Raw genomic sequence first — 22,738 nt, 5'->3', positions numbered from 1 at the left:
TTCAAAAAATGCCAAAGCCAACTAACCCGAACGCTTCGATACCACTGCAGATTGGAGAAATACATTTTTTTTCCAATATTTTACCAATTTAATATTGTTTTGAAGCCCTGAAGTTTACATCAAGCCCAAAATAGTGTTTACTTTTCGAAAGTACCTTACTTAACACTTCAGTACTAAGTAACAGAAGATTATTTTAGGTTTTGTGACCCCAAGGGGATGCTCCTCTGTGCAGCTAAAGAAACATAATGCGAAACAATTCTTAAAATACGCGCTACTGTATCGAATTGGAACTGACTTATTTCGATTCATCTGATGGAGGAAATGCAAAAACCAAGTTCCTGCGATCAAACTGAATTTATATTTAACTGGTTTAAATACTCGTGAAGTATATTTTCAAACGGAATTGTAACATCTATGAAATGTATTGGACCTTGTAATCTACAGTTTTTTTTGTTGTTGAACGATTTCACCGAGTTGAGCTGCAGGTGCATACACTCTGGAATGAATATTCTAACGATTTATTGTAACTATTAATTCGAACAGATTTGAAAATGTGAAATTTATAAATTTAAATGTCTGCTAATAGTTGGAAGATTTATCACAATACTGAGGATTTGGGTGATTAAAGAGTTGGTGTAGTGTGCACTCAAATATTTACAAGTTTATACATATGTATGCAGAACAAATAAGCAGAAACCAATACCTTAGCGAGATTGCAATCGGCTTGAACGCGACTAAATAGTGAGTCTGGCAAGTGGTTGCAACGTGAGTATATCCTTGCATATTCATGCAAAAAGCTATAATAGAGACAAACTGTATAGTAAAAGCAAAACTGCGCCAAAATGGAACCATCTGAATGTGCTGAAGCTGTGCTAAAAGTATAGGGAGTATATACTATTTAGGGTATTAAGTGTACGCATGCAGATATTTTTTCTCGAAAATATGTTTGTAATTCTGAAGTAAATATTGTTAATAAAATTAGATAAATCACTTCTTTGTGCAAAGCTCTTTATAATCAAGTTTTGTCCAATTTTATCAATTCTATTTATACTTCTACTCTCTATATCGCAACAAAAAAATATTTAACGAGAAATATGAGCAATATAAGGAAGAAATTTATATAGCCAAATTTTTTTGGGAAATATTTATTAAATCAGTTTCGGTAAAACTAAAAACATTCTTAGAATCATCAATGCGCCGGTATTAACAATAAAAAAATCATATGATGTTAAAATTTCTGTAATATGATAATATTAAATAATCAACTTTGCGTTTGATATGCTGTTAACTTGGCAGTAAAATAAAAAAATTAATCAATTAACTTTTTATACTTTATGAAATCCCACTATATGATATGAAGCAGCTGAATATGAAGTTGTGAGAGAGTCCACTCAAAGGTGTGACATGCCGTATACGTAACATTTTCACTGGGATGATGAGGAATTTTAACTTTTGATGCAATATAAGAATTTTATGGGAAAAATTATTACGAAAAGCATGTCAATATTGATGAGAAAAAGTATTAATAAAGCACACATAAGCTTGTTAAAACACCAAACTTACACATACATACATTACCGCAGCACGACATTTAACGGTGACGCCATTGCCTTGCAGTTATAAACGCGTAAATATAGTTGTTTGTATTTAAGCACTGATATAAATTTTGTTTGGCTAGTAAACAGCTGGCGACAATTGACATGCGCGCTTGAAAATTCCAAAGAATTTTGCTGTCTCGTCATGTGCACGCTGAGCATTACTCATACGCCACGTGCTACCATTTAAGGTTTCTATAAAATTGTAATTGAAGTTGGCGTAGGATGCAAATTAATTTTCAATTTAATGCTTGGCTGAATTTACTAAGCAACGCACCGAAGTGTACATACAAACATTTTAGAGAATATTCACAGGTGTTTGGAAAAAAATTCAATATTTCACTTATAGTATAATAAATTGCTGTCCGCCGCCGGCATTCATAAATATTTCATTTATTTGTGTGTGCATAAGACCTTTCACAAGCCACAATTTAAATTTAAATCACTTCCATTTGAAAATTTATTTCAATTAACTATATTGCTTTACAGCTAAGCGCAGACCCGCTTATCTTTATTGAAGCTGACTCTTAGGCAGATTAAACTTTTACAATTCCCACGGCATTTAATAATTAAAATTTTACTTATTCATTAGAAAAGCCACTTTTCACCGCACAACCACACAAAGTCCACGAATTTCGTCATCGCCGCGCCGGCCACTTAACGGCGTTCAAAGCAAATATTAATTCGCGCCTGCAAACCGCCGCAGTTCTGCACATACTGAAGAGCTGCAAATTATTTTTCGTACGCAATGCGAATTATAAAGTCATGAAGGTTAACAACCTGACAGTTTACAGTTTACACTACTTTCCCTTAGTGCTGTACTTGGCGGCTCGTGCACACTCTGTGGTCGATGGCTGATACTTTTCAGCTAGAATTCCATTGGACGGTTGTTGCCCGAAAATTTTCATGTCTACTTGGCATAAAAGTTAAGCGGATAATGTGCACGAAATTGCGCTCACAAGCACACACATGTTTCTATGGAGCTGGCGCGAAATGTGGTGGTTAATGACTGAAATTAACGCGAGCATGGAGATTTTGCGGGCACTTTGGGACTTGGACTTGAGAAAGTTAGGTGCGAGTTTAATAGTTGGAGACTTCTTTCGGCAAGTGAACTGATTTTGATCGTTGGTATGGCAGCTATATGCGATAGTTATCAGAGAGACGAATATAGCTACATCGACTTAGCTCGTCACGCTGGTCTTAGATACAGTGATGAGCAATACCGGTCGGACGTTTATAAAATTTTAACATAAGATGCCCTAAAAAGGAAATAATAATCCGATTTCCTTGAAATTTTTAAACTTAAGACTTTATTTATTCCTTTAAATTTAAAACGTATTACAAATAATTAGAAAAGGAAACGTAAGCCAATAATTTCATAGTAAAAGTATTCAAAAAAAAAATCCAGTTATGCACGCTAACCTGAATACTCAGTTTTGTTTATAAACTTTATAGTTATGATAATTTGACCGGAGACGTTTTATTTTTAAAGCATTATTTATTCATTTTGGGACATTTTTCCACTAATTTTTCGATCGTGTTGCCTTTGTCCAGGCTACCTAGACACACTCCCAAAGCTCATTTAAATTTTTTTGGTGGATAGTCATGCTGGCACAGAGCTCCCTTCACAATAGCTCACATATTCTCAATTGGACTGAGATCCGGATTTTGTGCTTACCTTTCAAAGTTCTAAATTGTTGATGTAAGAGTTTGATAAACCACTTTTTCACTATTCTAGCCATATCTTTCGGATCTCCATCATACTAAAATACGTTTTTCTCTATTCGGTATGCACACATGTCAACAAACCCTGCAAATACGTTAGCAAAATATTAAGATAATCTTTTTTCCATTATTCCGCCTATCTTGTGTATTGGACCAACGTCCCGTCAAGTGCAACATGCCCACAGCACTTGCGGAAAGTTAATCATTGATTTTCTTTTCATAAGACCTTTTAACCCGTTTACATTCCTCAACTGACCAATTTTTGTGATCTCGGCAGCACTGGACTCGTGCAGCAATATTTTTTTTTCCATTGTCCATTCACTGGTTGGTTTGTTAATGACTTAAATGGCCTCCTTAGGGGTTAATTTGGAGTTTTTACAAATGAACCGTTTCCTATGACGAGCATCATAGTCACTCAATATGCTTGGTCAATCGCTAGAGTTGCCCGAACATGCCAACTTATTCCTTTTTGGCGTTGAAATGACTGTTGTTTTACTAAAATCGGTTATTTTTGCAATTTCTCTGTTGTTTTCTTAGTTTCAGATTACACAATAAAACGGTTGTATAGTTCAATTTTTATACAATATAAAATGCTATGCCTATTGAATTCCTTAGTTAAAAATGCCAAGTTAAATTTGACAAACATCCCACCGGTATTGCTCATCACTGTATACATTACGTCTCCAATATTTCCTTCTGGGCATCACTTGAAACTTCATATTAAGTACCTGTGTTCCAGGTATACGTAACATGAAGAGCGGATCTAAATAAAAAAGAAATTAAAGAACAACAACAGTGCAGCCATTTTAATACTTAAACTTATATATATACCTGTTAAGTTTTGATTACTAATCGTAATTATTAGTAATCTGATTACTTTGTATTTGAGAGTGAAATAATTGATTACATTACGATTATCTTGGTCCCAAGTAGATTACGTAATGATTAAGATTACAAGTAATCAAAAATAATCAGGATTACTCTGGATTACTGAAAAGAATCAAAAATAATCAAAATAAATAATTGATTCTTTTCAGCGATTCTTTTTGATTATTTTTGATTCTTTTCAATCCAAAACCCCACACAACTTTGGTCTTTTTGCTTTTTTTTAATTTTTAGTAAATTTTTTTATTCAATTTTGTGCAACAAAATAAAGGTATTCAAGAGTCTTGAATCAAGACATAATAACTAAATGTAACACCAAAAAAATAACAAAATTCATTTATAACAAAATAACAAGAAAAATATACATTAACTCCATTTAGAATTTGCTTTCAATAACACCAATTTCTCAAATGATAAGTCCGACATTGACTGGCGCCTTGGACTGTTCACTATCCCCGCAAAGGAAAATAGCCTCTCTACTGGTGCTGAGGGTGTCAGGGGAGTATTAAAGGCAACAAAAGCTTCTTTTAGACTGCAATGTTTTACCCAAGTGTCGTCTGTTCTTGAATTGTCATTTAAGTAGCAGAAAAAGTGATGGGTCAAAAAAGCCGGACGATCACTAGCACTTGTCTTTAGTACATTATAGTTCAACAAAATCGTTAACAATTTTCAGTTACCATCGAATGTTGGATATACAAAGCCTGCTCACTTCTCAAAATCTTCACGTAATCGGCAGAAGCAAGTAAATTCAGCGTGTGGCTGCAACATCGCAGATGCTTTGGCAGCAGCAGCTCGTTTTGGAAAGCTGGCAAATCGTTTTCGCTTTCATCTTCATGAGAAGTTTCAGTTTCCGTACACCCGTACTCCTTGAAAGCCTTAACAAAATTGGATCCATTGTCTGTCACCGTCATAATAACATTGGACGGGCTCAGACCAAAGCCGGCATTAATTTCGGCAATGATTTGCGCAATTTTTTCAGCTGAGTGCACGCCGAATATTCTCCTGCAAGCAAGAGCAGCCGACTTGCGTTCCAGGTTCTCTGTGAGCCAATGGCAAGTATACCCCAAAAAGCTCCGGTGGTTCCCAGACCAAATATCCCCGGTTGTACAGAAGTGTTTTACGGAGGCCATTTCCGACTTGATTTTGTGTACCACTTCACCATAATGCTCCTTCAATTTTTTTACAGCTGCTTGCCTGCTCATTATCTTCATGCCACTGGTCTGCAAGAGGTCTATGAAAGACCTTCTTTCTAAAATTGAGACAGGCAGTGCTCCATCAACAATAGCATGCAAAAGCTTTCTATCGAAGGCAGCTTGCGCAGAATTGCCATAAGGGCTGCCCGACTTCAAACTTTTGTATTCCGCATACAATTCGCTATGTTTGGCCCGTAAATGCTTCACAAAATTGGAGGTCACGTCACCAGTAGCTCTTATCTTCCGATCACATCCGACACATTTTGCAATTGTCGACATCTTATTCTGATCAGAAATCTGTGAATTCATACGTATATGAATATAATTTTCAAAGTTCAATTCATTAAACACTTACATCAACACCAAACACAACAATTTAAATTTTAAAACAAACAATACTAAAACAACCTTAACACATAAAAACTAACTTTTACAATATCCGTATAAAATGTCGCGTTGAAAATAGTTTTTCCAGACACCTCAGAAGACTGGTTTTTATAGAGCGTCCAGATTGTTTTTTGAAGACCCTTCTCCCCGTGCGGGGACTTGGCACGTAATTCTTGTCCAAAATTTCATCATCATTTGAGAAGTCGCTTTCTCCAAAAACCAATTGATCAGTTTGTGACATGTTATCTTCAAATGGAGCGTTTTTGCACACAAAAAACAATTAATAACAACTGACTGACACGTGAAGTATGAAGTATAGACTATATGATTGCACTTTATAAGCTCTTGTTTGACTTGTTAACGTAAGCGTACCAACAAGTTAACAACCGTTCTTGAACTCTAACACTACTCCCTTCAGCATTGTTATTTTTCATACAGGTGTAAATATCAGCTACGCTCATTGAAGCTTATTCTGATGATCAGAACTGGGAAATTTCGCGATGGGGCTGATAAAATTGAATGGCTGAATTGCTATTAATAATAGCAAAAATATCATCAATAATAATATTTATAATAATATAATATATATACATATATACATATAAATGCATATATCTCAGAACCAGAGGCTCAGAGTATACAAAAAACAATTTAAAAAATGTTAATAAAAAAATATCTTAATATTTAAAGAGAAAAGTTGTTTGGTATTTTGAATTGAAAGTAATCAAAAATAATCAAAAAGAATCGCTGAAAAGAATCAATTATTTATTTTGATTAGTTTTGATTATTTTCATTAATTTATAATAATCCTTATTATTTTTTGATTCTTTATAATCGTAATCATTACGTAATCCCAATATTTCAAACGCACAATTAAATATTCATTACGATTCTTTTTAGAAAATAATCTAACCGATTAATAATCGTAATCATAATTTAACAAATTTTGTGAATTATTTTGAGAGTAGTTCGTGTGTTTGATTTGCCTAAAATCTGTAACATAAAACTTAGCATTGAAGCCGTTTTGGCACATTGATGGAGTATGAGCCGTCGAGTTAGACCTGCTTTGGTCTTGTTTTTGCCAGTGAACTGTTTGAAAAAAGAGTTGCGCCCAAAGTTAGTGTGCTTAGAACTATGCGAATCGATGGCAACTTATATTGAGGGTTAAAAGTGAGGTCAAAAATTATGCCTTAACATGCCTTAAAGAACTAAATTATTTATTGAAAAATATCTGAGAAGTTACTGTTACTATTTTTTGCCGTTGTTAATATTTGAATTGGATAGGAACGAGCTGTAGTGCGAGTGGTACATATAAGAAAATTCGAAGATGACAAGTTTGTTGTTCATGACGAAAAAGTTGTCATAAATTATTGTGGTAAAAGCTTAATATTATATAAACCTAGCAAAAAAGTTTTATAAAAATCATAAATACATCTCAGTTGACTAATACCGGTCGCGAAAGAGGTGTTAGCTTTTGATTTTCAATGTCACAGTTCAGCCATCCTATTCGCATATTTGGCTTCCACAGCAATTCCACTACTCAAGAAATCTGAGAGAATAATTTGCGACTTATGCACTGCGGTGTATTTGAGGTGTCCTGATAACATATTCTTTTAAACAAATTCCAACACAATCAGCTAGTTTTGTTATTATAGTAAATGGTGGTGGCTTGACCCCTAACATCGCAGTCGCAAAATTACTGTTAACTAGTAAGATTTATAGCTAATTTAATGCTGAATTGGAAGATAAATAAAATTGGATCTAACAGAAGTTCTTAGCTAATTGATACCAAAAAACTTATATGAAGAGATAATGGCTTCACGGTGAGTTCGTTTTATTATAATTACTACTGAATCATGCAGTACTTCCGAAATGACTAAAGATTGGCAAATATTAGTAGAACATGCTGACAATTCGTACATACATACATATGTGCGTATCTTAAAATCGGCTATGTATTCGTCACAATTTAATTTTCCTTATGCCTACAATACTATTCTTCTGTTTTCATAATTTTCACCATATTACAATATTTCTTTATGACACATCTATTTTAGGCCTAAAAAGAGCTCACCACTTTTCCTTGCGCTTAATTTTTTGTTGTCAGCGAAAGACAACACTCAAGTGCACCGCTTCAGCAAATTTTATGGATGATACAGAAAATGTTTCGTCTTCAGTTAAAAAGAATTATTCAAGCTTCAACACACAAACTTCAAGAGCATTTCTTGGATCATTTCGTTGTCTGCTTTAGAGGCTTCAAAAACCGATTTTTTTGAGTATTTCTTTGGGAGGGAAAGAAATAATTGATTAAAGCGAAATTTCTAGGGTTCATAGCTACATATATTGTGCCTTTGTTAAGCAATTGCCCGATGCAAGTCGCAATTTCTGTCTGAAACAAAAAAATTTAAAAAGATTCATATTTTTTTTATAATTTATTTTCTAGTGATACTAAGAAAACTTCAAAATTAGTGTATAATTCAAAAATTTTTTTTAATTGAAAAAAAGTTGTTTTTGACCAAAAATTTTTTACTTTATGTTGTTTAAAAATATGTTCAAACTTGACTTTTCTGAGTTGGTTTTAGTTCAAATAAAAGATAATTTAATGCCAAAGGTAATAATAATAATAACTTTGCCCCAATTCAATTAAGAAAAACCATAAAAATGAAAAACCGTTTGAATCGATATTTTCTGTCAAAAGTGAACTATAGATACTTTGGACCGCAAATTCGGTACCTAAGTTCAAAAGGAGTTTAAAGGGTGTGTTATATGGAAAGTATTCCGATTATCTTTTTCACACTATGACATAGCAATGATAAAATAATTTCATGTACCAAGTTTGATTGAAATCGGTAGAACAGGTCTCGAGATATGTGATTTAACCTTAAATAGAGCGGTTCCTCGTCCAACTCTTATAGGCTTTCTAATACAATATCGGTAGTAAAATTTAATGGTATATAGTATATGGAGGGAGAGTGGGGTTATGATCTGACTTCATTCATTTTCAAACCGTCGGTAGCAGTTTTTAAAGCATTTATCTCGAGCCAATTTAGTTATTTTGGCTTGAATGATGTGAGAAATATGTACATCAAACCTATCAGAGGGCGGGGCCACCCTTATTTTTTCAAAGGTTTTTGCCCACTATTGCCCCTTGCTACTGTGAACCTTTGCGCCAAATAACAGTTCGCCATATTAATTTACCTTTCCTGCACAAAACTATTATAATCTGTAGAAACATGTTGCCAGAGTATAAATAGATTAAAGTGTTCATGCAGTATATCTAAGAAATAAAGGTGAAGGTGGTAAAACAGAAATATGCTTTTGTAAATATCTTATGCAAAGTATGAACAACTGATTATTCATATTGTTGCTATTATAACCTTGCGGATTGACTGTCTATGCGAAGTTTGATCAAGCAATGTGAAATAACCGGCTGTTCAGCAGGCATAAAAAATACCTTAACTAGTCGTATTATTATAAGGCTCAGACCATAAATGAAAAGTACCCGGGTCTCTTCTAGGTCAAACAAGCAATTAATCACTTAAAAAGCCGTATGTTTGACCCCAAATATGGGCTCAAATGATATCATTTTCAATCTGTTAAATTTTGTAAAACACATCACTCTTCATTATGTGAGACAGACAAATAAATACATGCTGATGTATACATTGGGAACTACGCAGCAAGCAAAAGATAACACAAAAACCCAATATGACTGTGTTATTTGTCTCCTACGAATGAGTGGATGAAAAGAAAGTGGCAGAAATGTCAAACTGCAAGTGAACTCCCAGGCAGCAGCCCCCAATTGCACAAATACCCGTCGCTTATTTATGAATTACTTATCCTCATGTACTGTCTACTTTCTACTTCGATGTCTACATTTTTCGGCAGACCAGCAAAGTGGCGCGGCGTTCAATTGAGATATAAATTAAATATTGTAGAAACAGTAAGTTCGTCAAAAATTTGAAAAGACAGAAGATGTTTTCTTTAAGATCTAGCCAAATGTGACTGACCGGTATACAAATGAGGAGGAATACTTGCATATACTTCAACTTCAACTTTTACGTACTTATTTTTTGAAACCGAAGTGAGTGAGTTTGACCTTTTTCATGGGAAAAATATGAATAACATAATTTGCTGGGAAGGCATTGCATGTCTAATGCATATTAACTAAGTTTGTAGGAAATTCGTAGTAAAAACACCATCTGGCATAATTCTGTGTAAAATCTTAAAATTTCATACACGAGTAGTTGGGAGAGAATAAGATAAGAGAGAGTTTCATAACTAAAAAAGGGAAAAGGCTTAGGTAAAAATTATTAAAGTAATACGTAGATAGATTGGTTTACTCTAAAGATATTGAAGCTCCAACTCGGAATTTTAAACTTTTACTACGAGAGAACCTACAGAGCATACTAGGTTTTAATGGAGAATGTCAAGACATGATCATAATTTCCTTTAGTGACACCTAGGTTAAAAAAAAATTTAATATTATGATAGCGATTATGTCTAACGGTTCGTTTTAAAGCTCGAAATTCTATTTACGGTCTCTGATCGTTATGAAATACTTTGCATATTATTCTTAGTAATAATCCTGAAGGGATCCATTTGCGCTCTTTTCTCTTGTTTTAATTTAATTTTAATATTCCAGCTCACTTATCAAGCCAATATATGTATACTTATTCTTTAAAAGTCCTGATGAAATTTTGAACTAAACGAACTATTTCGTGGCATATTCATGATTTTAGTTCTCTTTTCGTCCCTGTCTGTTCTGCTTTACCTAATTGGCATACCCTAACATAAAAAAAAAAAACTCTAAATTATTTCCATTTAATAATTAAATTCAGAAAAAATGTATTACTTATATGTAGTTCTAAGTCTGAGCTGTTGGAATTTTTCTTTCTGCAGTTGAGCTATTTTGATTTTGGCGTTAAAAGTTTTTTTGCTTTTCATCACCCTGCTAATTCCGCACGTATGCGTATTGCTTCGGATGAAAAGTTCGTTATATTTGTTATTTATTTTGAGTCTTGAAAAGTTTATGCTCATTTTCTCTTAACTGCCTTAATCCAAGCGGCCGAAAATGTAATACGCTGAATTTCCTACTATTTGTTTTAAAATTTGTTTAACAAAAATATGCAAAAAAAGAAGGAAAGGGAAAAAAGATTTCTCTTTGTTTTTGGTAATAATTTCCAATACTCTTTTAGTCAAAAACATTAATTTTTCTTCTAATAATAGCAGAGATTCTTCTCATTTTATAAATAATGATTTTTTACGTCTTTTCTGATCTTTTTGTTAATGAAATTTAATGAGTTCTGGAACTTTTTTTGGCTAAAAGCTGGAGAAAAACGTTTCCGATCGCAAAGTTCTTGAATGACATACAGTCAGCAGGGTTAGGGCAGTTTACGGCACTAATGAAACGTCTTTTCTTTAGATTTTATTAAACAAGTTTTTGAATTTATAAAAAAAATAATATTTTCATACAAAATGGTAGCTACTGGACCAGTCCTGGGAATCATTTCTTTTAAGAGAGATGTTGGGAGCATTGCTGTTGCTATCTGAAGCAAAATAAAATTTGGAACGAAAAAATCAATTTTTTTTTAATTATAATTTCAATAATATTCGCATTGACTGGTGGCACTCAAAAATGTTGTGACAACAGAAAAATAACCAAAAACAAGTAAGGAAGGGCTAAGTTCGGGTGTCACCGAACATTTTATACTCTCGCATGATAAAGTGATAATCGAGATTTCATTATCCGTCATTTACATATTTTTCAAATACCGTAGTTGTGTAAAGTTTTATTCCGCTATCATCATTGGTTCCCAATGTATATACTCGCATTATACAGAGAAGGCATCAGATGGAATTCAAAATAGCGTTATGTTGGAAGAAGGCGTGGTTGTGAACCGATTTCACTCATATTTTGTACATGTCATCAGGGTGTTAAGAAAATATTATATACCGAATTTCATTGAAATCGGTAAAGTAGTTCCTGACATTTGGTTTTTGGTCCATAAGTGGGCGAGGCCACGCCCATTTTCAATTTTTAAAAAAAGCCTGGGTGCAGCTTCCTTTTGCAATTTCATCCGTAAAATTTAGTGTTTCTGACGTTTTTTGTTAGTCGGTTAACGCACTTTTAGTGATTTTCAACATAACCTTTGTATGGGAGGTGGGCGCGGTTATTATCCGATTTCTTCCATTTTTGAACTGTATATGGAAATGCCTGAAGAAAACGACTATGTAGAGTTTGGTTGACATAGCTGTAGTAGTTTCCGAGATATATACAAACAACTTAGTAGGGGGCGGAGCCACGCTCACTTTTCCAAAACAATTGCGTCCAAATATGCCCCTCCCTAATGCGATCCTTTGCGCCAAATTTCACTTTAATATCTTTATTTATGGCTGAGTTATGACACTTTATAGGTTTTCGGTTTCCGCCATTTTGTGGGCGTGGCAGTAGGCCGATTTTGCCCATCTTCGAACTTAACCTTCTTATGGAGCCAAGAAATACGTGCACCAAGTGTCATCTGATGATATCTCAATTTTTACTCAAGTTACAGCTTGCACGGACGGACATACGGACAGACAGACATCCGGATTTGAACTCTACTCGTCACCCTGATCACTTTGGTATATATAACCCTATATCTGACTCTTTTAGTTTTAGGACTTACAAACAACCTCACATAACGGTAACAAAACTATAATACTCTCCTTAGCAAATTTGTTGCGAGAGTATAAAAAAATGTATGAAAATTCGATTTTTTCGGCCTTCTAACTGTAACTATATATGTAGCCCCTTAAGATATACACACATACACCGAAAAAGAAATGAATGGGAGAAACGCGCGAGACAAAACTAAAACTTTATGTAAACATATTAATAACGCACATAAAATCAATAAATTACAGGGTGAACTAAAATATCGTCTTAAAATTAACTGCAACACAAGTTAGATTTAGTTTATTTTGTAACATAAAATAAATGCATTTAACTTCAAAATCCATTAAAACGAATTTAAATTCGTAAACGTAAATGGCAAAACCTTGTGGACTGTCCTAAGCGCTCAAATGCAGGCTATACAGGTTATTACACTTAAACTACCATTCCTAAAATAGCCCCAAGCGTAAAATATTGCACACTTTTAGGCTACGTATTTAAATTAATTTTGAAGTGCTTGAAGCTATTGATATTACAAGATTATTTTCCCACAGAAAAGTCTATTTAATCGTATTATAAACATTATCTCTATAATTAATACGCATTCCTGGTGATAAGCGCTACCCGCTCTTTTAGTCAGCTCATTAAATATATTTAGCACGGCTTTATTTATTTTCCGCCAAAAATGACCTCTTATCGTCCATTTTCATTATACATATCGAATATAATCTGCAAATTACTAGGCCTCGTCTCTGCGTGCCGGCATGTTTATGAGTATGCGTGTGTCTGTGTGACTATTTATGCGTGCGTGTAGCAGTGCAGCTCACATTTTTATCATTAAAATGTGCTGGCCTTTATGTAGGCATTTAGTAGCGACAGAGCTGCTGACCATGACAGGCATTTCAGATGCGCCATAACCGCCTAAATAATTCAAGTTAATGGGCTAACGACGCACATAGCCACACGTCCGCACAGTAAGCCGCAATAAAAGAGATATTCGACAAACTTACATATGCCTGTATGCATATTAGTATCGTGTACAAGCCACACTATGTACTTGGCGAGTATACAGCCGTGTTTGTTTGGGTGTATGGCTGCATTCTTGTGGTAAAATGTGGAGCAAAGGTCAGATTGTAATCCATAGAAAACTTGCCTACTTACAAGACTGTCTGCTTGCCTCAAAATATACATACTATATGTATATGCAAGTGTAAGTATGTGTGTACGTGCGTGTTGTATCTATATTTCAATTAATTTAGTCTTCGTGTGAAGTAAAGCTGTCTAACAATGTTTGCAGTATATGTGTATGTATGTATGTATTAACAAATAAACGCATCTGTAAGTGAGAAGGGAAAGCAATTCGCTAATTTATATATGTATGTATGTATACATACACATATTTGTAAATTTATATATGTACAGTATATAAAGAATTTTCTTAGGATTGTGCGGCAAAATTTAATGCAGCTCTGCGGCCATTTTTTGACCATTGTGGTTTTGTGCATTTATGCTTTTTTTAACAGCAAAATTTGAAAAATATCTTAATCGCCATGTTGATTTAATATTTGCTAAGTTTCTTCGAATTAAATTTAAAGGAATATTTCTTAAAGTATTTATTATATTTATGTTTTGAGAAAAAACTTAGATTTATTTATATTTATAAACTCCTTATTTTTAACATACGCAATTAATGATTTTATTGCAGTTGTTGTTAAAGTTTTGCAATTGATGATGGTACGACGTCAAAAGGTGACTAAACTCAAATTTTGATGAGCGATAGTACTCTAACCAGTACACTATGCCATATGGTCGATAATTACTATGATTAGTATAAATATGCTGGCAATATTTTGATGGAATTTCTAGGAAATCTAAGGACTTGATCAGAGAGTAAACTAAAGAATTAATTCCTTTCCACCTTTCCACCGATATAATTTCTTACGGCTGCAGCTCTCCAGATCAATTCAATTCCTGCTTTTGTAGGCTTACAGCATGGGTTTTCTGAGCTTGTATTTAGATATTAATAATTAAACCAAATATAACGCTGAAGCCGAAATATTCCTCAAATCTTGTTCACCACATATTTAAATTGTTATATATGCAAATATTTATTTTATGGCTAAGACAAACTGGTGCACTTATGTGTGGTTTTAATTGCGTCAGATTCAGCGTAAAATTGAAACAATGCAATATGGAAGTCGCTCATACAAATTACTTACGTTAACTTAACCCACTATAATATGAGTCAAATTAATTTATATATTTGGGTTGAAAAAAGAAATAAAAAATGTTTTCATCAATTTGGCATAAACGGTTATTGAATTGTTTATCTAAGGGCACACCTAGTGTGGCTTCCTAAAAAAGTGCATTGTGGGAATTAAAAAAATGAAACTGCATCAATTGTTATGTGACATAATATCTTTATTGCATTGTTGTCAAGGATATCACGCGCTCATCTCAAATTTTGATTGAACGTTTTCTCAACAATGTCGCCCATCATCTAAAAAAGTAGCCGCAATGATTGGCGATGCAGCTGCCGGTTCCCCATGGCCTTGTTCACAGTACTAATCCATACATATACATATGTCTATATGTAAACAAAAACAAATAAGGAAGCATTATGTTCGGGTGCAACCAAACATTGTATACCCTTGTAACTTGCACGAATCAAAGCCATGGAAATACCACAAGGTGTAAATGTCAACCACAGGATTGAAAACTAAGCAATTATATATGTATATATGTACATACATACTATGTCGAGCTCGTACTCTGACCGACATATTGGATATAAGGTTTCATTTTAGATAACTCAAACATTGGCCGATATATCCAGCACAGAATCACCCGGAAGTTCGAAAATCTTTATATTAGGTAAAACGGGGCTCAGGGAAGTATTGACCAGATTAAACTTATTTTTTGATCCACGGACATACTATTATGAAGAAGAATTTTCTCTGGATTTCAATTATATACCTCACACCTTGACCGATATTTTCTATCAAAAGTCAACTTTATGTCCGGGGTCCAGTTAATCGGTGCTTAAGGGCTTAAACAGTTGTGGTTTGATTCAGACAATTTTTGGGCACACTTCAAAGACACTTTACGAGCAAAATGCTCACTGATTATATTAATTGCTTCTTGATTTGTATACTAGAAAGTGAAAGGATCAAATAGAATTGAAATTTTCTATATTGCAGGCCTACTTCCAGTTGCAGTCCGATTTCGTCAATTTTCATACTGTAACATAGGAATATCATAACAATGTTATGTTTCGAATTTAGTTGAAATCAGTGGAGCAGGTTAATGCTTTCACCTAAAGAAGGGCGGTGCCACGCCATTGTCTAATTTTAACCCCGGCTCTTGTACGAGGGCTGCTATATATATTCTGGCCAAGGGCAACACTAAGTGTTGCCAGGTGCAATCTGACATTTCCATTGGAAAGTTTGACATTTTTTAGCATAACATCACTCAGAACGTTTTGACATTTAATAGTGATCTCGGCCAAAAAATGGAATTAACTCGTGAACATTTTCGTGCGATCATTTTTCACAACTTTCGACGTGGATTATCACGACAAGAGTGCATCGATGAACTAAAATCTTTGTATGGCTATGAAGCACCATCCTACAGCACTGTGAAAACTGGTTCAACGAATTCAATCGTGGCCGACGCTCGCTCAAAGACGAATTCCGTGAAGGTCGTCCAAAAACGTACGTGAACTGATAATGCAAGACCGTCATGTAACATACCTTCAGATAGATGCATGCCTATGCATTTCTCCCACCAGCATACATTCGATATTGTATGAACACCTGGCCGTAAAAAAGGTTTGTTCTCGTTGGATCCCGCACAATTTGACAATCGCTCAAAAAAAGGCTCGTGTGGATTGGTGTAAAGAAATGCTGAAAAAATACGATCGCGGTGCTTCAAAAGACGTTTATAAGATCGTCACAGGTGACGAATCATGGATCTATGCGTATGAGCCCGAAACAAAACAGCAATCGACAAAAAAAAACACCATTTTCGTTGATAAATATGCCTATTTACATTATTAGGCCAGAAATATATACAGCAACCTACGTAAAGCCTTCTAATACCATTTCGGTGGTAAAATTTTATGTTTCCGGTGTTTATAACTGCACTGTTAGATGAGGAGTGCGCGGGGTTTTGATCCGATTTCATTAATTTTCACATTGTTAGCAGGAGCTCTTATAGCATTTATGTTGAGCGAATGTGATCATTTTAACTTGAACGGTTTAAGAGATTTGTTACGACACGCTCACTTTTTCAAGATATTTAGACTATGCTATTGCGATTTCCTATGCCAAATTACGCCTCTATCGTTAGAAAAAAAATGACACAATGGCAGCGTTGAATATTAACTAAAAATAATCTTGGTCGTAATGCTAATAGAATTTTTTGGATCAAAAGTGAGGTTATTGTAGAATTATGTATATACAAAACATGCAGAAAAAAATGATTGTAAACTTGCTTGCTGTGATCTTTTTGCTCATTATTCTTAAAGATATTGCGGTTATAAACAAAGGGTGGCATTTAATGTTGTTGGGAGCCAAACCGAGCCAAGTGAGTTATGCGGTGAATACCCCTCGTATACTCTATTCAATTACGCAAAAAGTAAAAAAAAAATTATTTTATATTTCGGAGTAATTGTGTTCCTTAGCGCCAGCATTGCATTATCTTCGAATGGTGATATCAATATTACAGATATACTTATTATATAGAAAGATTTATTAGTTAATAACTTTTTTGTTATTGAAATATTTGTAAAATTTATCCGACGAATATGAGTCTGTAAATTGGTTACAGAATATGCGATGCTACAGACCGATTTTGAAAATATTTGGATAGATCTCACTTCTATGTGCACCAGCTTTCACCGCTGTTCAAGTGGGAGTCTCAGTTGTTTATGGTGTTTTCCACTTCTGGATAGACAATCCGAATGGTGAGAAATTTTCCAAGTCAAGGTTCAAGTGGAATAACTATAATCTCACTGAGTCTATTTTAGAGCTACGTCTCGTGTTCATCAGAACAGACTCTTTCAAAGGCAAATCCTATAAATAGATAATTCTGTCTGAGAAAACGTCACTATTTTGGTGAAAGGTAGTATTTAATCAACTTCGAGTTTTATCTCGAAAATATACCCAGTAAAATACAACACGAATAAAACAACAAAAAAAAATGTTTCATAATTATGAACTCTGATTAAATTCGAAACAGAATAAGTGAGAACTTTTTATTACGAAACCCTCTCGCAACGCATTATTTGCCGCAGCAATGCAGAATTATGGCAACCAGCTTTGCTAACAACTAAAAAGCGCTGCTTAAATAATGGTGTTATTGTAATTTAACTTTCTTTTTGATACGCCTCTCTGCGTTTTGCTGTTTCATGTTTTTTTTTCGTTTTTTTTGAGGTTTGAAAAAGTTGATTTTAGTGCCACCAGAAACACAGGTGAGGCAATACCAGGTGGGTGCGTAGTGTATGAATCCGGGCGCCGTGTCGGGAAAGAGCTCAGCGCACAAAACATACTTTGAAGCGGCAACGCAAAGGAAATGATGGAAAAAGGAGAAAATTAAAAGAAATTGAAGTGCAGCAACGGAAACTTCAAGTGGGAAATGAAAGTAGTGAAGGACTTCCGAGGAGACTTTCGATGCCTTTTGCGCCATAAAGCGTATAAGGAAAGCAGCGAATGAAAGAATGGCTGCCATAAAAGCTTTTTTTTTCGATTTTGCTATGCTTGTTTTTATGCGCCTTCGTGAGCGCGCGAGTGCACACGCTGCACTTTATTGGCGGTGAAATGCTTTACATAAATTGCTCACGATATTAAGCTGGTGCAGCTGCTGCCAGCCTGTTATCCGGTCAGCTGTGCGAGCGGGCAGCATTCGCTGAAAAATACGCGTATGTATGTATTGTATATAAATATAACAAATATTGTTAAATGAAAACTAATTTTGAGTTAACGAAAATTTTCGCGCAACTTTTCCCTTAATTTACCGATCTAATAAAAAGTTCATTACTTCCAGCGGGTACTTTGGAAAAAAACTGTTATTAAAAGTTGAAAAAATTAACTATGGTAAAAAAGCTCCAAGTGGAAAGTAATGAAGACATAAGGCTACATTGTTTGTTGTAATGGTTATTTCATTTTCTCCAGCGAAACTAACTTTTAACGGAATTTCTAATGAGCCTTCGGCGCTGCTTTAATTGAGCCATAACGGTTGTGGTAATGAAGGGACAAGCAAGGTGCGGACATTGCATTATCTTTAAAATATAATTGATGTACATCATTAGTTCTTTTTTATTGAAATAGTTACGATTATTAATTGTGCCACGAGTTTCCTCGTGAGTGGTCATTTTGCGACGGTTCTTCAAATACCAATTTGTAGTAAATAATAGGAAATAGCAACTACATTTCTTATTCCGGTCTTAGTTATGTCTGGTCGTTGTTCGCGATACGTATATGTTCTCAACTTATTAAACCCATTGGAATTTATGACTGCTGATTTATATTATAAGTACATATTTCCTTTATACGCAAAGCGAAGATCAGCAATCTTTGGTCTCAATACTCGAAATTATCCATAACTCGAACTCTTGAATTAGCACTAGAAGTCAAATTTCATACAAATTTCCTTCCATAACTCGAAGTTTTTTTCTGAATTCTCGCATCAGCAGAGTTAGGGTAGTTCAACTGTATTAGTTTAAGTTATAAGAAAGTTGCCGTGATTCCCAAGTATAATTTTTCTGCATATAAATAACTCTTTGGATTTCTTTCACCTCGACTGCAAAGCAATAACTCTGACGATTGTACTATTGGAGAATATTTCGCCTTGACTGGGTGTAATAAATGCCACATCGATTGAAGTGCTGTGAGGTAAACAAGAAATAAACCGTAAAACAACGAGCTAAGAAGCTGACGAAAGGTGTTTATAATAAATTCGAATGCTGCATAATGGATGGCGAGACCTACGTCTGAGCAGACTTGTCTCAGCTACCTAGACATAATTACACTGGTAAACAAAAAACCACTTGTTTTTTGTAACATGAAAAGAACAAAGTGTTTACTATGTAGAAATGCAGAAAATAGCTACAGATTTCTTCTATTACCTATAGTTTTTTTGCTATGAGAATTTTTGTTTAAAAAAAACAGCAATTGATGAACATATTATTGTGATATTATTTTATTAACCAAAGAGTACCTTAAAATGCTACTGTCGATGTTCAGCAGTAATCGGTAAGCACACTAGCACTACACTTGCCTTGGTACCGTTTCTCCATAACAGAAATGTCTTGGTGGAACCGTCTCCCATATTCAGATGGGAGTCCAGAAAGTGAATTTTAAGGGACATGTTGCAACCCATTTTTTAAAGGCAGTAAGTACTTCAGTCACAAGATCTTTGCAATTGTCTGCTTACACATTTCCAGGAAAATTTTAACAACGCCTTTAAAGGCACTCCAGGCTCGTATTTCAGTTTCATTGCGCCGCAAATATGCCCTCCTTAATTTTTGCTTCACTGACTCTTGGAAATTTTTGTTTCAGATACAGGAACCATCTTCGATTTCTGTCCATTGCCTTAACCAAATTCTTCATTAAACCCAATTTAATATGCAAAGTTGGTAGTAATACCTTTTTGGGATCAACTAGCGGTTCACTGGTAACGTTTTTTTGTCCCGGAGTGAGTGCCTAATGTACTGGCCACTGTACACTGTCTCTCGCATGGCTGTTCCATTCGCAAAGAAAGCAACAATATTTCGTATATCCTAGTTGCATTTCAAGAAGAAGGACTATTACTATTAGGTCTCCACATATTGCCCAACCATACTCATGATAACGGATGTTCTCTAAAAGAATTCTCATATTCTCATATGATTCCTTCATATGAACCGCATGAGCTAAGGGCACAAATGAATATATTTTACCGTTATGAACCAATACCGTCTTTAAACTAAGAATAGATGAATCAGTGAACAGACGCCAATCACGTGGATCATGTTTCTGTCCCAGTGCGTTAAGCAAAAGGTTAACTTCTGAACAGTATACTAGATCCCCTTCTTGAAGAAAGCAATTTGTGAGATCTCTCTGCCCTTTTCTGTAAAAGGTAATATTTACATCACTTTGGAGAAGGTTCCAACCTTTTAGTCTGGATGCTAAAAGTTCGGACTGGGATTTTAAAGGGCTTAAATCTCGAACTAAGCCATTAAATTCACCCTGTGAAATTAGATGCGGCACTGTTGAATATCCTGGTAAACCAAATAAAGGATCGGTTGTCACTTCCTTTGCGGTTTCTGTAACATCACTTGAAGAGCTAGTCGATTCTAGTTCTTCATCGAGATTCCAAGATTCTGGTGCTTTTGGAATAGAAAGTTTTTCACTTTGCTTGACAGGTCTTAAAGCTGATGGTAAAGTACAGTACTTAACCGTTTGTTTAGACTTTGATCCAATACCTTTATTATTCGTGAAGCAAAAATAGCAGTCTTTAGGTTCTCTCCAAACCATTGGCACTGCAAAGGGCATTTTCCGATTTGAACATTTATCCAAGCTGCTGACAAGGTTTACAAGTTTTACAACAGATATGAGGGCCCCCAACTTTAACACCAAAATTCAGTTCGTAAGCTTTTAGCACAGGCGGAGAAAAATTACGTTTTTGTGATTTAAAAGTTAGTTCTCCGCACACATCCGCACTGTTGCCAATATTTGCGCACTGCCTAGGCATTGTACCTAAAAATCTAAAACACACTAATATCAAAAACGTAAAAGAATGCGAACTCAGAAACGTTTTGCTACCCAAACATAGAACACGTAACCAATGCGGACACCGTTAGTCTACTGATAAATTATGTAAAATAAAATGATCATAATAAACGCTGTTTACTTCAAACAAGCAGGCAGAACCGATATAAATCGGATAAATCCCTGATCATATGAAAATATGAGATGATTCAATATAATGAAACTTTATGTATTGTAAAATCTAAAGCCGCAGGTTACAGAATACCTGTGGGTGATAATGTTTTCAGATTTGACTTCAGGGTATCGATCAATTATGGCAAGAGATTCATTCGTTACATTGGGTACAATCAACAGCGAAATATATACTATGTAAAGGAATGTCTACAGAAGAGATTGCTCCACGCTTTTTTGGCCTGTCCTCGCTTCATGTCACTATAGCAAAGCAGCCTTAGAGTGGTTCTAACGGAATGGAGTGATTTTAGTATCTCGTGAAGCGAATCCACCTAGCTGTTCAGAACTAAGGCCAATTGAGGGATACTGGGCTTTAGTAAAAAAGGAGATGAAGGCAACAAAAAAAGTGACCAAAGACCTTCAAGACTTTAAGAGAAAGTGATCTTCGACAGCTACATATAAGAGTATCGGACCGCCAACAAAGCATTAATGGACGGGAATCTTATTAATACGAGTAAAACATATGTAGTTCTTGGTTTCGTTTCCCTTTTTTTTCCAAATTTAAAATAAATATTTTTAATTTTTTTAATAAAATTTTATGGACATGTGATACAAAGTTACTTGATAACTTCAGAGGCAATGATAAGTGTGGCTCCAAAAAAGAAATGTGAACTTGAGTTTCACCCAATCAGTCGGTACTTAGTAGTTTACACAAAAAATTATACAAAGAGTGCAGAAAAGTTAATGCAGGGTTAGTCCGGAAAGTAATAAGACTGAATCGATTCAAAAAAAATTATTGAACCAATTGTTTCAATTCTTTAAATACTTTCAAAATAGGCTCCTTCTGCGTCGATGCGCTGCCAGTGCGATTTACAAGCACTGTCGTTTCAAAATGCTTGCCTTTCGTCCGTGTTCTCAAGCAAGGAAACAAAAAAAGTTCGGGGGCTACATCTGGGCTGTAGGGTGGCTGCGGAAGCGTTGGGATGCCGGCATTGGTTGCGAAGCTGATCACAAGAAAGGGGTGTGAGCCGAGGCGTTGTCGTGGTGCAACTTCCGATTGGCTGCGATCTCTTGTCGAACCAGATTGACCCCTCGTTTGAGTCTCTTAAGGTCTTACACGTAAAACTTGGCGGTGAAAGTTTGTCCAGGAGGAATAAATTTATGTTGGACGATGCCTTTGATGTCAAAAAAGAGAATGAGCATCGTTTTCACTTTAGATTTGCTCTTTTGGATAAGTACAGAGATTTCTTTAGATTGATCCCTTCATCGGAATACAGCTCAATGCTTCTACCAATAAATTCAAAAATACAATAATTTGAGAATATCTGTCAAACATAACGGGCTAAACGCTTGAGCAAGAAACTTAAAAGTTTTATT

General features: G+C 34.9%; 1 protein-coding gene across 1 annotated transcript in view; it reads left to right on the top strand.

The window, feature by feature from the left end:
* The window catches only part of LOC120778367, a 130,240-nt gene that overhangs the window by 1,617 nt on the left and 105,885 nt on the right, over positions 1-22,738 (top strand). The gene's annotated exons all lie outside the window — the stretch shown is intronic.

This window comes from Bactrocera tryoni, chromosome 5, assembly GCF_016617805.1.
Source record: "Bactrocera tryoni isolate S06 chromosome 5, CSIRO_BtryS06_freeze2, whole genome shotgun sequence".
NCBI classification, from domain to species: domain Eukaryota; kingdom Metazoa; phylum Arthropoda; class Insecta; order Diptera; family Tephritidae; genus Bactrocera; species Bactrocera tryoni.
The sequence above is the reverse complement of the archived record's forward strand: the minus strand, read 5'-3'. Positions and strand labels throughout refer to the sequence as shown.